The sequence below is a fragment of the Meriones unguiculatus genome, chromosome 5 (assembly GCF_030254825.1).
Source record: "Meriones unguiculatus strain TT.TT164.6M chromosome 5, Bangor_MerUng_6.1, whole genome shotgun sequence".
Classification (NCBI taxonomy): Eukaryota; Metazoa; Chordata; class Mammalia; order Rodentia; family Muridae; genus Meriones; species Meriones unguiculatus.
In genome coordinates this window covers 37,549,841-37,554,710 of record NC_083353.1, presented here as the reverse complement: position 1 = coordinate 37,554,710, position 4,870 = coordinate 37,549,841, and the positions used below count along the sequence as shown (strand labels likewise).

Genomic DNA, 4,870 nt, shown 5'->3' with positions numbered 1-4,870 from the left:
AATGGGACCTTATGAAACTTAAAAGCTTCTGTAAAGCAAAGGACAGTGTCATCAGAACAAAACGACAGTCTTTATATATCCAGAATATATAAAGAACTCAAGAAGTTTAACACCAACAAACCAAGTAATCCAATTAAAGAATGGACTACAAAGCTAAACAGAGAATTCTCAAAAGAGGAATATCAAATAGCAGACACTTAAAGAAATGCATTTGCGAGGTGCCTGGCAGCGCCCCCCTGCCCGTGCTGTCCCTGGCCTCGCTCTGGGCCCCTGGCTGCGGTGCGCACGGGCGCCCGGCCTGCTGCGGGCCATGGGCGAAGCGGGCGCCTTGGGGCGCCGACGGCCCTTCCCCGGGGCGCCGCGGCGGCGCTGGTGGCGGCGGCAGCAGCAGCAGCAGCAGCCGCAGCAGCGGCGGCGGCAGCGCTGGTGGCCGGGCTGTGGCGAGGGCGAGGGAGAGGGCGAGGGCGAGGGCGCCGGCCGCGCGGCCATGGACCTAGCTGGGCTGCAGGAGAACGTGTTTGCTGGGCAGTCAAAGATCTATGCCTACGTGAGTCCGAACAAATGCTCTGGACAATGCGCTCCCCGCTTCAGGAAGAGAATTAGGTTGCACGTCACGAGGTCAAATGCCAGGGGAAACCATTAGCTGGAATCTACAGGAAGCGAGAAGAGAAAAGAAATGCTGGGAATGTGATCCGAAGCGCCGTGAAGTCCGATGAACAGAAAATCAAAGATGCCAGGAGAGGTCCCCTGGCACCTTTTCCAAACCAAAAATCCGAAGCAGCAGAACTTCCAAAAACTCCACCCCCGTCATGTGATTCTACCAATGCAGTGGTTGCAAAACAGGTCCTAAAAAAACCCCTCAAGGGCGAACCAGCCTCTAGGAAAAAGTCTCCAGGGAAAACACAGCAGAATAGAAAACTCACAGATTTCTACCCTGTGAGAAGGAGCTCCCGTAAGAGCAAAGCTGAGCTGCAGTCTGAAGAGAGGAGAAAAATAGATGAGCTGATTGAGAGTGATAAGGGGGAAGGCATGAAGATTGATCTCATTGATGGCAAAGGCAGGGGTGTGATTGCCACCAAGCAGTTCTCCCGGGGGACTTTGTGGTAGAGTACCATGGGGACCTCATTGAGATCACCGATGCCAAGATGCGGGAGGCTCTGTATGCGCAGGACCCCTCCACGGGCTGCTACATGTACTATTCTATTTTCAGTATCTGAGCAAAATCTACTGTGTGGATGCCACTAGAGAAACGAACCGCCTAGGGAGACTGATCAACCACAGTAAGTGTGGGAATTGCCAGACCAAACTGCATGACACTGATGGCGTGCCTCACCTCATCCTCATCGCCTCCCCAGAGATCGCAGCTGGGGAGGAGCTCCTGTACGACTATGGTGACCTGAGCAAGGCCTCCATCGAAGCCTACCCTTGGTTGAAGCACTGACCACGTGGCCTCCCTGCTTCCCTGCCTCCTTCAAAGAACAAAGTGCCCTCAAAGGGAAATGATTTTTTTTTACACACACACACACACACACACACACACACACACACACACACACACTTAGCTAATTACTTCAAATGTTTTTTAAAAGTATATTAAAGATGCCTTTTCATGTAGTATTTAAATATCTGTTACAGTTTTCTGAGGCGGACTTGAACAGATGGCCTTATATTACCAAAACTTTTATATTCTAGTTGTTTTTTGTACCTTTTTGCATACAAGCTGAACGTTTGTGCTTCCCGCGCAGTCTGAGACTCGGCACAGGTTTTAGAGAATGGAGTCGAACATGAACTAGGAAGCCGGGCTCTGCCCAAGATGAAAGCCAGGACTCCCCCGCACCCCACGTCCAAGGACAGGCGGGTGTGAGGGTGCTGTCCCACCCTCCCCCCACACACAGCCTGGACGGGATGCCTCCAAGCTCTTGTTCTCCTCAGCTTCCTGACAGGCGTACACATTGACATGCAGGAGTATTTTTTAACAAAAGTTCCGCAGTAAGCTAGTCTTCCCCTCTGCTTTCTGCAAAGCTCCCTGAGCCTGAGCCTGAGGCCCGGCCACGAACACGCCTCTTCCACAGGCCTACAGCTTACGGCTTTTCCAGGCACCTCGAAGCATCAGGGTGGGCAGTCAGACTAGAGGAAGCCCGGGAAAAGCACCATTGTCCTGCCCAGGCAGGGCAGATCTGAAACTGCATTAATTCTCTATAGAAATGTGAACACTGAATTTATTTTAAAAAATAAAAAAAAAATTAAAAAACGAAACATTTTTAAAAAAATCAAAACAAGAAAAAAATAGAAAAAAAAAACCCACGGAAAACAACTTATACGTATATAGGTTTTGAACGGAGTGAAATGAATGCGTTTTTCTTTTTCTTCTGGGGTTCTTTTATTTTTATCTTTTTGGCTTGGCTGGCTGGTGTGTAGAGAAGATTTGAGATGGTACCCTATTCTAATCAAAAGTGAGGTTTTATAGTGGGACCAGACATTACTAAGCCCATTTCCCCACCACCAACCACTCCAATTCTGCTGCTTGCAAAGTTCTTTTCCTGCTGTCAAGGCAGAACCTCTGGTATCCTGTGAGGATGCTGACAGTCTGGGATCCCTGCCAGCAGCAGGCATCAGATGTGTTTGGGACCAGGGTGGGTAGCAGGCAGAGAACCAGGATGACACTTAAGTTTTGATAGCAAGAGTAGGTGGCTTCCTTGAACCTGGACAGGACTAATTGTCACCATTCACCTTCAGACCAGGGGTTGGGACTCAGAAGTCAGGTATGAGAACCTGCCCTTGTCCCCACAACACCTTCCCCCATCCCCCAGCCTCATGATGGTGCTACCTAAGAAAGTCTTCCCCACACCCCTTGCTAGCCCCAACAGCGGCCAGACTTGGAGGAGGATCCAACAGGAGGGTGTAACTGTGAGATAAAAATGTCTTGGTTGTACCTGTTTGTGGCTTAGATTTGTATTTAAATAGCAAACAAAAAAGGGAATAAACTTGAAACATTTGTCATCATAAAAGCAAAAAAAGGAGGGCAGAGCCAAGATGGCGACGAGCACACACAGTTTCTGAGCAGTGGGATACCTGAACTTCTGAGTTGGTGAATGGAAGGACCCCCAACCCAGGAAAACCACGATGAGGCTTTCTGAACAACAGGGAACATCGCAGGAGGTGAAAACTTTGGTCTCCGGTCACCCGGGGGGACTTGTTTGGGGAAGGAGAGAAACAATCCTTTGATCTTGCCACACTCCCTTCCCCAGACCTCCTTCCTCCTCGGCACAGCAGCATAGCGGACTCATCTTTCTCAGCGCAGACCTAACTGCCTGGGGTATACAGCCACTGAGACAGAGCCCCAAGCACGTTAGCGGCAGACAAAAGCCAGCAGTACCTGTCCGGAGTCCCAGATTTGCGCAGCGGCTGCACCATCCTCCCAGGGCACGAATCTGCTAGACACCATACTAGCTCCGCAGGATCGCCATCACTGACGGTACGGCCCGCCCAATCCCATAGTGACGGAGAACACTCTATATACTCACCAAAACCAGGCAGAAACGTCATACATCCTGGACACACCAGGCGCTGGGCCTCCCAAGCTTGGAGAGCACAGTGAAGAGACCCCAGGACTTCCCAGAAAGCATCCGGACTAGCGACCCAGTCTCCAGTTACAGTGGGACATGGCGGCAGAGCAGCACTGAATTGGCGGGGCACCACAGCCCTCCAGTTTAAGACTAACCAGGGCCAAACCAGAGAACAGAGAGCCTGGTTACCCATTCCCTGCTGAAGTGACCACCCTGAAATCTCCAGCTGCAGCAAGACCTCAGAACCTGGCAGTAACAGCAGCACGGAACTGGCAGAGCACATCAAAGAAGCAGGGCCAAACCAGAGAGCAGAAAGCCCCAGATACCAAGATCTCTGCCAAGAGACCTGCCTGTAAGTGAGTGCACCCTTGAGAATCTGCAGTTCCCCAGATCCTGGGTCCTTCTAAATCAGAAGCCAGGCATCGAACCCCCCTCCCACCCACATACCCACTTTGGGAAACAGAGGGGCACTAGGGACATTGAAGTTCCTGCCCTGTGGGCCTAATTGAGGAGTTAAGACAGTTAATGCCAGAAATTGCGCTGTGATCATCATTAGCGCCTGCGACATATACAGTGCAGAGCCCCTCCCACACACTGAAGGGTTCAACATTAGCCATCACTCTGTCCCGCCAGACACACGTCCACACACACTTACACACACAGACACACACACGCGCGCGCGCACACGCTTGCATTTGCCTTGTTTGCGCCTGCATACTTTCCTCCCACAGGTACAGCTAGTCCTCAGCACACGCTGAGAGTGCTCAGCTTCCTGAAGACACCAGAGAGAGACAGCACCAGTCTGATCTGAAGAAACCAAAAACGAACAGGGAAGGTTTCAGATAAGCCAATGGCCAGAGGTAGGCGAAAGAACACTTCCAACATAAATCAGGACATCATGACTTCACCAGCAAATCCCAAAATCGATGGATACTCCAATTCAGCAGAAGCACAGGAAAATGATTTTAAAGCCATGCTTGCCCAATTATTTGAGGCTCATAAGGAGGAAATGAACAAGTCTTTCAAAGAGATGGCCAGTCAATTGGAGGCAAAGAAAGAAGAAATAGACAATATCCTTAAAGAAACACAGGCAAACATAGCCAAACAAACAGATACACAAGTAGAGGAAAAATTAGTGGCATATAAGAAGGAAATGAAAAAAGAAATAGAGGCCATCGTAGAGAGACAGGAATCCAAATTCAAACACATGAAAGAAATGGTGCAAGGCATGAAAACAGAATTAGAATCAATAAAGAAAACACAAAATGAGAAAACCCTTGAGCTGGAGAACTTGGAGAAAAGAT

At 49.9% G+C, this 4,870-nt stretch overlaps 1 pseudogene; it reads left to right on the top strand.

Annotated features, from left to right (window-relative positions):
• Positions 1-307: 307 nt before the first annotated feature.
• Positions 308-1,866, top strand: LOC110541177 (N-lysine methyltransferase KMT5A-like; annotated as a pseudogene).
• Positions 1,867-4,870: the final 3,004 nt, after the last annotated feature.